The following is a 12627-nucleotide window of genomic DNA, read 5'->3' on the forward strand; positions in this document are numbered from 1 at the left end:
GTTCTGTTGTCCCAACTCACGAATCCACAGTGCTGGAGAAATTTCAGGGAGCCATGAAGAACATAAAAGGGGAAGTTTCTGGTGCAGAGGTGAGTGATCCAAACTTGTTCTTATCACGCTGAGAATAACTTTTTGATGTACTTCATCAAAACTGGCTCCAAAATAGCACGCCATTTATTGTAATGCATTGGATTTTGTTGAAATATTCTTGTAGGTTAACTCTGTCACCTTATTTTAAGTTGAGCAATATGTTATTCTAGGGTTAATTGAATTTTTTGCATAATCAATCCTTGTAAGTAAAGAGGGTTGAATTAAACTGTTGTTTAATATGAACTTACATTAACAATCACAGAGTTGGTTCTATTCTTGAAGTCTGTATTAAAACAACCTTAGGCAGGTTTTACTATATTACATACTTGCCTTTGAATGAAAGGCAGGCATGGCTGTGCATCTTGGCTCAGTTAAATTCTTTAGGTGTTCAGACATCTAAAAAATTAGTTACCAGGTGTTTTAGTGCCTTTTAAGCCCATCATGTGAATTTGTGTCTAAATTACACATTTTCTGAAAGAAGTCTGAAAAGGGTTTCAGCATTTAATCAGAGCTGCTGTCCTTACTAGTGTTGCAGTATTAAGGAGATACTCAGATTATGGAAGCTGTTATTTAATAACTATATATCATGCATTAGCTCCAGATGCTACAGCATGCCTGATGTCTGGCACTGTATGAACACATCCTTGCTTGAAGAGATAGTAATCCAAATGAACAGGTGCAACAGATGATTAAGATAATATGCAAATTTTATGTTTAAAAGATGAGTAATGTGTTTATAAACATATCAAATATTCAACATACAGAAGTGTAATGTGTTTAACAAAAAGGTAACAAATTTTGCCTGATACCAGATACTCTCCTCCTTGTTATTTTTATGGCTCTTCCTTTGTCTCTTGGGAGCATGCCTGTCACCCAGGCGCTAGTCTCAAAGGGTAAATGTAAAAAATTCATGAAGGTCCTGAGTTATGAAATTGAGGCTCTGCAATTTCTACCGAAATGCAAGTTTCCCTAAAGCCTTCTGTTTTTCAAGATCAATATTCCTCTCACTCATCGCCATCACTGTTCCAGTGATTTGATCATTATGTATGCATTACCACAGTCATGCTTTTGAAAGAACATGAACAGAAAAGAGAATTCATTAATTTAAAGACTGGTGGCTACATTCTGTTGCCATGATCACATGTATTTGAGTAGACTCTTCACTGGGGCTGCTTGTAGGGCAGAGCATTCTACAACCTGAGCAGGGGCACCAGGATCAGGTACTGTGGTTCTAACTGTTGATTTATTTGAAAAATGCTGGCAACGTTTTTACAGTGACCATGTATCGATATGAATACAGCTTTGGTGTAAAGGGACAAGGAATGCTGCCAAAATGAGGAGACAGAGAGCTTTTTATAGAGATGGCCTGTTATCTGCAGGATAACACAAAAGAGAATTGTATTCCATTTATGTAGAGGACGAGCCTGCTTCTGCACATTGCACCTTGAGTTTCCCTTCTGAGGGTCTTGACTAATAGTAACATCAAGGTTAGCATTTTGAGTAGAGTGAAGGGCATCCACCCTAAAGACCACTGAGATGGGTGTATACCATAGGAGCAAGTAAGACAGTCCTTCAGCCTGCATCAGTGGCCAGTTACAGCAAGGGCAGGTAGGAGGAGAAAAAAATTACAAAGCCTGAAGCAAGAAGCAGGAAAGAATCCAGGGGCTACAAGGGATGCCCCCAGAAATCATTCTCCTGTCTTTCCACATCTTTCCCCCAGAAGAATGTGATTTTTTTTATGCCTACAGAAATGCCTGACTTAGGAAGAGTGAATAAGCTTTCCATTATATCTGTTCTTACATCCTTCCCCCACATAACAAAGCTATTACTTTTCTCACTTAGTGTTACACAAAATGGCTATTCATCACTCTTTTGTATTACCCACCTTGCTCCTAACTCTGTTTGTGCATTATTGGTAGGTACAATGGCATGGACTGTATTTTCCTGCTTAGAAAATCCTTTTACATTTTGGCAATTGCTGGAAATGGAAGCTAATAATAAAGAATGGGGGCTTATTGGCTGAGACATTTACATGTCATCTTTTGCAGTTTATGTCCCACAAAGCAATTACAAAAATTGGAGAATATAGGCAAGAGATTACTTCTTCAAGAACATTTGGCAGCTTGCTGTGTGGTTGTATTAGAGGTAATCCAGCAAAGTTCTTTAATAGTTTATCTGATTTCAATACTGTAAGCATTGCCATCATACTTGCAAAGAATGTGAAGTAAAATTGGGATCTAATGAGAAAGAGGGTTCAAATCCTTCGAGTTCTTAGTCTCAGACAGGCAATCTCAAAATTTCAAATGAATCCTCATTTTATTTACCCTGTTGATGGCATTGTTGTTTGGAACCTTTGAACAATACAGTGAAAATCATGCATCTGAGCATTATTCAAGGAAATATTATATTATCTACCTATGGGTTCTGATGAAACTTGTTTCTTCATTTTTGCCTTACATACATTTCACGCTAATTTGAAATCCCCCACTTCTGAGGAATTCCTACTTTAGCTGTACCAGAGTGTTGCTTATTCATCTAATTGGAATTAATTTGGATTGACTGCTTGTATAAAACCAAGTATAACTCCTTTAAATTTCCAGCCTTTTACTTAAGAATCTAATAATTATGGGCAATGTTGATATTTACAGATACATTAAAATATTGATAATCTAAAGGCAAACATAGTTGGGAGTGGGTTTGTTTATTTGGTGGTTGGTTAGGGGCTTTTTTGCAGGCAGCACTGTGGCTTGGCTAGAGCCTTAGTAAGGGTACTATAAGAGTGGTCCTAGAGCAACTACATGGTGGGGCAGGGGATATTTTAACCCCCAAAAGGGGAAAGTTCCTTTTGTGAAAAAGGAGGGTTTACAGGGTGGAAGGCAGGGGAGTGTTTAAAAGCACTTTCCCTCTTTGTCTATGAAAAAGAGGCCAGCAGTTGGGCTGTTTAAAAGCATTTTCACACTTTCTGCATGTGGTAAGCTGACCTACATTTCTCACAGGCAGGAGAATGTGTGAAACTGTTAGCAAATAGCTTGGCTGCCTGCAAGATTGGAGAGCAGAGGGCCTGTTTGAAATCCTGCCATGTGAGTTTGTTATGGATCTAACTGTGGCTTGGAACAGAAGTCTGATGCAGAAATCGTTGAATTGAGTCTGTTTGCTCTGTGTTATGTAGGAATTTAGATAAGGATATCAGTAATGGTCCCTTTCTTGCTCTAAAGTGCATGGCTGCAGACAGCTTATAAGGAGGAGTATCCTGGCAGAACCTGTTTCCTTACCCAGAAGAGAGATTTTGATGGATTTTTACTATGCAACAATACATTACGGCAGCAAGGATAGTCCTGAGAGAAGCTGTTAGAATAAATTCCTGGTTTTAATCAACTTTGCCACTGCTTGAGCATTTTACGTCAAGAGCTGCAAGTGCTCACCCACCAGCAGAAAAAGCGCTTTGGTTTAGGCTCCACTAATGGGGCTGCTGCCAAAAGAGGCGGTGCTTCTCCTGTGCTAGCTGTAGAGCTTGTGAAGCACTGTGGCCTTCCAGATCAGCTCACTGCTCTTGGCTGGGTAACAGACCCATAAGGAAAAGGGAGGAAAAAAACCCAAACCTTTCTGAGTGGTAACTTACAAGTGCCAGCATGAAGGAGGGAGCGAGCCAGACTTCGGTAGCTGTGAATGAATGACACTCTAAATCTGTTAGCAGTTGTAAGCTTAATTAAGCCCTTGCATTACTGTGCTGATTAAGTGGTTTTGAAGATTTTCTCTTCAATAAATGTTTGCTTATGTAGGCCAGTGTCCTCACCTACTTTGAACAAGGACCCCAAATCATGTTTAATTGAGCATGGTCACTCACTGGCAGTTACCTGTGTGGTGGAATCAAATGTTGATGGCAGGATTTACCTCTGCTGTTCGTCAGAGCTGAAGCTTGCTTAACCTTATATCCAATCGCATTCTCCTTTTCAACTTTTCCCTTTTCCAGCCTTCCTCTCTGAGCTGACAACATTTTTTCTGGTGTGTAAGTTCCAATTAGCTTTTAAATCAATTCCAAATTGTCTCACATATAAAGGAGTCTTGCAGCTGTACGAAGGGAAGAGTGCAGGATGCCAGAGGCCCCTCTCTTTGTTTTCCTCCTGCAAAGGGTCCTGGAGTTTGCGCTCCAGCTCACATGTTCAAAGATGGTGCACTTTTACCAGCCACGTGATTTGTTTTTTAAAAGGGCAAGAAAGCTTAGGCAGAAACTTAGTCTGAAAACAAACATAAGAGGAGGACTTATTTTGAATTTTAATTGCTGGAAGGAAAAAGCCATTGTATTTGGGCCACTGTGATATTTTGAATTTGCCAGAAATCAGTTTGGATGGACAGGTTTTAGAAACTTAGGAAAATAAATACTGTAAGCATTGTGTTGTTTTCTGTATTGTTGAACGGTGAAAATAACCTTTTCTGTTTTAATACAAATTCTAAATTTAGCATGCTGTGCTCTAGAAATGTACAGAGACCCTTCTGACTGCTTCTCACCACTGTCCATGCTAAGCATACAGCAGCATGAGCTCTGGCATTGCCTGAGAGGACCACCCAGGTAAAACAATACTCCTGTTGCTGAGCCCAAAGGTAATGTATTTTATCCTCATGGACTTCGCAGAGTTCTCAGTGAAATCATCAAGAAGCTGCACATTTTACAACAAAAGCAAGGTGCCACTCAGCTAAATAAGGGGTCCTTTCATTCCATTTACAGATGTGCCGAAGATGATAAAAATCCTAGGGATCAGCTGCTGCTTTCACAGCTTTATTCAGCAGAGAAGAAATAATGTCTTTGGTTTGGTGTAAATTGGTTTATTTGAAGTAGTTGCATAGTGTTACATAGTTCTGTTCATAGTAAATAAGAGTTTCTTGTCATGCACTTTTGGGTTTTTCCTCTTCTCAGCAAGTTGTGGTTTATTTTCCTCCCTTCGGTGCAATTTAGCTCTTATTGATGAAAAATTAAATTTGTCTGTTGCACTTAGATGCTGGCAATACTTCGTATGGCAAGCAAAATGGCATACACTGGAATGCTTGCCTTTTATGTCAAAAGGAAAGAGAGCGAGGATGTTTACATGCTTTTGCACTGTTAAGCAGCTATTCAGACTCTGAGCTGACTCATTGTTTCTGGGGTATTTTAAGAGTACTGAGCTAGAAGTTCATTTGGATATTGTCATGCTGCAGTTACTGCGCTGAACCCACTTTTAATAGCCCAGTTTACACACAAGTCCACTTTGTCAGGGGTATCAGAAGTGTGTGCCTCATTCACAATGAACAAGACAAAAAGGTCTGCACACAATGCAAGGCTAGTAGATGTTGGTGAAAAAAAACAGATGGCACATGCTCTCGACTAACAGTATGACACACAAACTGCCATGAGATATCTTAGGAATCAAGAGTAGACACTTCCGCTAAACACAGCGATGGTGTTCACATGGAAATCACATGTATGGCCACTGAAAAGTTTGGGCTTCGCTGTCAGTTGATGAAGGCTGTCTTCTGTGTTTGTCTCTCTTTTTTGTTTGTTCATTTGGTTTTATACTATACCTATGGTTAGGACCCCTCTTTTGAACTAGATTCTTTGGGCATCTTTACATGGGTGCAAAGAGATTCTGCAAAGAGAAGTATAAAGTGACTAACAGTTGGTTACTACACACAAAAGGCATTCTGGATTTAGCAAGCTAAATACTCATCACCCTGATGAGGCACTTGGAGAGTCTTTCCTAGCCAGGCAGCCGCCAGGCAGAACGAGAAGGGTTACACTAACTAGCCTCCCTTTTTCTTTTGCTTTGAGGTTTTACACCTTTCCATAGGGATGAATTCTTGAGCTACTAAGCTTGAGCGATTGAATTCTTGAGGTACTAAGAGCACCTGCTCACCAGGGGCTTCAATTTTACGCCTTTTAACTCTACAGACTTTTCCACAGCTCTTTCTCAGCAGCCTGCGCCAAAGGTACGCAGCTGTGCTGTATCAGAGCTGATGCTTGGTGTACCGGCAGGTAAGGCTTGGGGACCCTTCAGCAGTGCTATGGGGAGAGAGGGTTGCACAACCACGGAGAAGTCAACCTCTTTTGTGAAATAATGCAGTTGTCAGCAGTGTGCTGTGATAGCAGCAAAACCTGTGTGGTGACATGTCTTAGCTACTGTCCCTTCAGCTCACATCTGCTGACAAGAAAACAGCAACAAACTGCACCAAGGTTAGTCGTGCCTCGGCTGTCTGAGGCAAGCCATTACATCCATGGGATGCCGAGGACAGCAGTGCGTGTGACAGAGGTGGTTCTTGTGGTCAGTGTTACCTCCTGGGATTGCAACTTAGTTACTCAGTTTTGCTTTAAATATAATATTCAGGCTCCCCATTACTTTGCTGTAATAAATGTACTCATATATAAAAATATATTGTCTGCTTTTTCTCTAAATTCACTTCCACTTTGCAAGAGACAATACTCTGATGAGCTAATTGTGTGGGTCTGAGTTCAGGAGTTACTGTGATACTGTTCTGGGAAAAAGGCTGTTTGTGACTCTAAGCTGTATTAGCACTAGATTTGTGCATATCAAAGGGAAAACGGAGCACAGCTTATGGGCAAAGTGTTCTTTAGAAGGTCTTTAAAAGCATTCTTCTGTACTTCAGAGGATTTATGCCCAAATAATTTTTTAAGCCTGTCAGGTGTCAGGCTCCACGTAATACTCCTGGGTTTGAGAAGTAACGGGGGTGTTTTGGCAAGGTTGTTAATTAATTCTGTCGAAATACAATTTCTACTGCTTTGCTTGACCAACAGTCCCGTCAGGTGTGCAGCTGGGCTACAAGACTTTCTGAGGTAGTAGTGGTACTGCAGTGTTTCTGAAATACAGCTTGGAACGTGTAAAATAATGTAGAATTTAACTGACTCTCCCCAAAGCACCAGCTACAACAGGAGAGGGAAGACTCAGCACATTCTGTATCGTGGCACTGAATTTGATAAAACTGGGGGCAACTGACTTTGCTTGTGCTGGGACTCACAAGGTGATGGAATTTTCCCAGTGGTTGGAAGTGTGTTCTGGGGCTGGAACCAGACAAAGCTGGATGTTTTATCACTGGATGGTTTACAGGAACTAATTGAACTTTTAAGGTTCTTAAGATTTGACAAAGAAACATGAAATAATGCCTTGTAGCTCACTGGAGAAGTTCTGTAAGAAAGCAGGCGTCGGGGTGCTGGTAGTTGTCCTGCATGACGCAGAAAGGGATGTTTAAACGCATACTGATTATTTTACATTATTACTTCTTGCAAAAGGGAGACAGGAAGAGATGGACAAAACCTTACGCGCTCTCATGGCCAGACCCTCATGCTTTTTCTGCTTGGGAAGATCAGCTTCTGGGGATTAACAAAGAGCTCTAAGAACTGCAAGTTAGTACAGCCATTTTGTGGTAATTATGCACAATTTAATGAGCTAACCTATATTGGCTGTTTCTAGCATGCATTCCATGCAAGTCAGCTGAAGAATCTGGTTTGAATTGAGGCAGATGTTGAATACATTGAATTTGAGGGTTGCTATTTGAAAAAAATAGGGGAAAAATTTGAGGTAATTAGTTGCTTTTGTAATCTTTATTTCAGTCTGGAATAAAAGGGGAAGAGCTCTCCAGGAGCAGAAATAGTTGACTTTACACAGGATCAAGCATTGTTTATATAGTGCTAAAATGTCTTTTAGTATTTTCTTCTACTGATAATAAGATATACATTCTCCTTTGGGAGGAAGATGTCGTAAAAAGGCTAAAAAAAATCCAATGAACACATATAGCTTCCTATTAATCGTTTGTGTCTGGAAAGTAGAGCTTACTTTCTTCACCCAGGGATGAGGGAGTTTAACTATGTGCTCAGACATATCACAGCTTAGTTGAAGTCCACGTACTTGCTAAAATCAAGAAACATGATACATCCTTCAGCTGTAACGCATGCAAAGTGTGAAGCTGCATGTAAGCCTCAATCCACTTTATGAAATTATGACTAGAAAAAGGCTCATAGTAAACAAGGAAAGCTATAATGACGTTAACCTCAAACTGCAGTAGATTGCTTCTCTTTGGGGATTTTTACACTAGCTATTAGAAATAATTTTACAAATACTGTATTCCATCCAAATTAAAAAACAAACCAAAAAAGTTGTGTTTTAGAAGAGAAAGCAATTGTAGGCTGAAAACAAAGCACATTCCTGTTTAAATCCCAACTTAGTAGTTGGACTTTAGGCAAGTCAGCTGGTCTATAATTCTCTTAAAACTGGGAATGAAGGGGAGATGAACGCTCACTATCAAAGTTTTTATAAATCCCCATAAAAATAAGATATGGCTTCTTTTATTACATTTTGAGAGGAGAATGAGAGACTAGGGCGTGCTGTACAATGACAGTTAATGGGAGGGCAGGCAGAAGTTGCAACAGGAGTGTGCTGGACCAGGCCAAGTGGGAAGCATGAAGGGGCAGTTTGCTCCAGCACCACCGAGTGCCTCTGACAGCAACGCTAGTTTGGGAGCAGCAGCTTCTTCCTCATGACTATTTTTAACAGTGAAAGAGCTCTGGTATTTTGTCCCACTTACCCAGCTCGTTTTTGGTATCATGCACAGGAACTCCATTTGAGAGAGCCAAAAGGATCCAGCTTCTGACAGCAGTATTGCGGTAGTTCCACATCTTGGAAATACTGAGCCACTTGTACTTACAGACCTAGTTTATATAGCATGTACTGTTTTCCCAAGCGTGCACTTCATTTGAGGAATCACCCCTAAAATAGGTGGATTTGTAGTCCTACAGTGCCACAAGTATACCCGTGACATAAAGAATCATTACAGCATTCACAGCAGGATGTTATGCCTCACAAATCTGTTAATGTTTTACTGAGGGAGTGGACGTGGAAACAAAGGGATCTACTCCATCCATACTGTGCACATGCCTTGGTAGGAGTTTGGGGTTTTTCCTCTTCTTTTTTCTTTCTGGTAAGTCTCTCAAGATAATGAGGTTCTCAAGAAATGAGACTCTTCTCTAGGCTGGTTTAAAACCTAGAAGGCTTGGGAGGGCTTCTGGGGACATGCTAGAGGGCATCTGCTCACCATATTAATGGGCAATCTGACAAAGGAAAACATGACTAAGTTTCTTGGTGACAAAACGATAGAGCTACAAAAAAATCTCAGTAGTGAGAGTCTCTAAGCTCACTGGCACAGGAAAAGGTACTAACTGCATCACACAGCTGGTTTTAAATTACTCTGACATTCTCAGTGTAGAGATCTGGGAGTCATTTTGCATAGCTTTGCATAGTTGTAAAACATAGTATCAGTGGCCTATGACAGCCAAAAGGCAAGTAGAATATTAACAGTTCCTAGGAAAAAAATGGGGAATATACAGACTTATACTACAGAGCAATTCTGTGGCCTCTCCTCATCTTGAATATTGTGGTGCTTCCAGTGCACCTCAGAAAGTGTACAGCAGAGCTGAGGGAAAAAAATAAATGAAAAAAGAATGATCAGAGGTACAAAATTATTTCTTCACAAGAGCTTCGGTAACTCACTTTCCAGGTTGAAAGCAACACAAGATGAGGAAAATGGTATCTGTAACAGTGTGAAACAGGATCAACAGGAAACGAGTGATTGTTGCTTTTGTAAAATGACAACTAGTTGGGACTCAGTGAAATCAGATTTAAAGCTTCTTTATACAGCATAACTCCATCGCGGATGTTCTTGCCACAGAATATGGGAACAAAACAGCTCCAAAAGGCATGGTCTACAGAGGCTCAGTGGCTGTGAAACATCTGGATTTGCATGATCCAGGTGCAACCTTCGTGTCAGGAAGAAGCTTCTCTGCTGTAGTCAGAGAAGGACAGGCAGGCATAGCGGTGAAACAGCAACTTCAAGAGGGATCCCCAGCCAGCGTGGGAGATGGGGTGACCATTATGGTGATTCCTATGTTCTTACAGCTGATGAAAAAACAAATTAAGCACCTTGCCAAATGAATCAAACGCCAGGAAGCCAATACCTGGAAGTGGAGACTGAAACACCTTCAGTCTGTGCAGAGAGCACAAGATTCCTGAGAAAACACACCTTTGAATTAGTTTAATTACAATATAGCATTTGTTTCTGCTGCTGCAGGATAAAAAAATACTAAGGTGGGAATGGCTGGTTTTCCCATTGCCTTTGACACACAGATTGTTTGAGAGCAGTGGCACCTCCCTAGCAGGTGCTAGAATCTTGCATGAAAACCCCACTTACCTGAACTTTTAAAGTGTCACTTCTCACGTATGTGTATTCTGAGCATTCAGCAGCAGGGCCGTGGTGGTTAGGTACATCAGCAAGCTCAGGTATTTCAGTGCAAGAAATGGCTTTAATATTTCCTCCAGTGGTGTAGTTTAAATCTGCCCTTCACTCATGCCAGCCCTAGGCTGAGATTTGTGCTCAACTGGACATACCCAAGCCTACTTCCTGCTATGTTGTTGCATGTGTAACACTTCAAAATACAAATCTGAAACCTTACCCAGCAGCAAGTGTTTGCTATTTAATCACTCCCATTCTCCCAATGAGCTGTACAGATCCGGTAGGGTGCAACAATACTGGGAGCTGCCCTGGCTGCTGTCAGACACAGCCTGCCCTTGTCCAGGCAGGGGGCTCACCCCACGCTGCTGCGCAGATGGCAGCTTGGGCAGCTGCAGGCTGGCCTGGCCTTCTCCTATGTGCTGCTTCTCCTCCACTTCTCCCTGCACAGCAAGGACCTGGCAGGCTGAAGGGGCTCCTCCTCGCTCGCTTGATGGTCCCACTGACTTGTGCCTATAGTGTAGCCTTCAAAGGCGGCTAGCAGCGGCACGTTCTCTAGCATATAGAGAGCAAGAGAGTTAAAATGAACACAGCCCTTTGTAGAATGGTTTGGCTTGGAAGGGACCTCAAAGATCACACAGGTCCAATCACCCTGCCATGGGCAGGGACACCTTCCACTAGACCAGGTTGCTCCAAGCTCTGTTCAACCTGGCCTTGAACACTGCCAGGGATGGAGCATTCACAACTACTTGGAGCAACCTGTGCCAGTGTCTTACCACCCTCACAGTGCTTCTTCCCATTATCTAATCTAAATCTCCCCTCTGTCAGTTTAAAGCCATTCCCCCTTATCCTAAAACTACCTGCCCTTGAAGAAGTCCCTCTCCAGCTTTCTTGTAGGCCCCTTTAGGTACTGGAAGGCTGCTTTAAGATCTCCCTGGAGCCTTCTCCAGGCTGAACAAGCCCAACTCTCAGCCTGTCTCCACAGGAGAGGTGCTTCAGCCTCTGATCATCTTCATGGCTCTTAACTCGTCAATGCAAGCATGTAGCCGTATACACTGGACTGCATGACAATAGCAGCAGATATGTTTAGTTCTACTTAGCATGGCTTATTTAGATGATTTAGACATTGTCAGTAATCCATCACTGATGTTTGGGCATCAGCTACTGCAACCATATTTGCTATTTCCTGTGTCAGTGACACTGTTTCCAAATGCTAGTTATCCTGAGACAGTTAACAATTCAATTTAAACCACAGAATTAAGCCAAAGAAAATTTATTCTTGTTTTAGATGTATATAGAACCTAATTTTAGCTTATTGAAAATAAAAATCTAAGGCGCCAGAAATGTGCTTCCTGTATGGATTAGAGAGAGAATGTACAGCACTCCACGTAAGGAATGAACTGGAAAGTTCTGATTTAGAAGCTGCTTATGCCACAATTGCATATTATGAAAACAGAGTCCTAAATCATCACTGGACACCTGTAAAAACACCACCACAAAGGTTACACACTATGGATTTTTAATCCTGAACAGTTTTAGTCTCCCTACGGAACTCTATCAATCACTCAATTTCTCTTTCATCTTAACATTTTTTCTCATTTCAAGGCTAAGTGAAAGTTGTATTTGACTGAATATCGTCTCAGGTGATTGTGCAATGTCATTATCATACATCCATTCTTGTTTACCGCAGCATCACATGGTTATAAAGTAGAAGCAAGAGTCTTGTATGAGCTAGTTTTGCAAAGCTATGCTTCTGCTGAACAGGAGACATTATGACTCTGTTGAAACTATGTATTACCCTTCTGCCATGTATCTTAAAAGCTCAGGGAATTTAATATTGACCAATCAAAACCATAAAGTAACTTAGTAAGTAAAGAAGCAGCAAGTACTAAAGCACTGATACATAAGCAGCACAGTAGCTGGTATCACTAACATTAAACAGAACAAATGCTTTAGATCACAGCTGTTAAACTTAAAGCCATTCCCCCTTCTCCTGTTAGTTACCAGCAGACAAAATGAGCATTCTCCAAACACTGTTGTTTGGGAGAGCTCAGTCTGAAACAGGCATCACCTCTTCAGCATTTAAATGGCAGAGAGCTGAATACTCTGGTTGCTGTGTCTGTCCTGTACTTGCTGGTCCCCAGTCGAACACACACATAACCAGAAGCACGCAGCGAGACAAAAGTACATAGAGCAGCACGCACACAAAAATTGATACTGGCAGTGCTGCTGCAAGTTGCAGTGCAGCAGATGCCCGAGACTGAAAAGCAGAGA

At 41.4% G+C, this 12627-nt stretch overlaps 1 long non-coding RNA gene across 1 annotated transcript in view; it reads left to right on the forward strand.

Moving 5' to 3' along the window:
- LOC136023252 (uncharacterized) overlaps window positions 1–12627 on the forward strand; it is a 27597-nt gene continuing 14970 nt past the window's right edge. Inside the window, exon 1 of the long non-coding RNA XR_010616533.1 lies at window positions 1–89. This is a non-coding gene — a long non-coding RNA (uncharacterized LOC136023252). The remainder of the gene's footprint in view (window positions 90–12627) is intronic.

This window comes from Lathamus discolor, chromosome 1 (assembly GCF_037157495.1).
Source record: "Lathamus discolor isolate bLatDis1 chromosome 1, bLatDis1.hap1, whole genome shotgun sequence".
Lineage (NCBI taxonomy): Eukaryota > Metazoa > Chordata > Aves > Psittaciformes > Psittacidae > Lathamus > Lathamus discolor.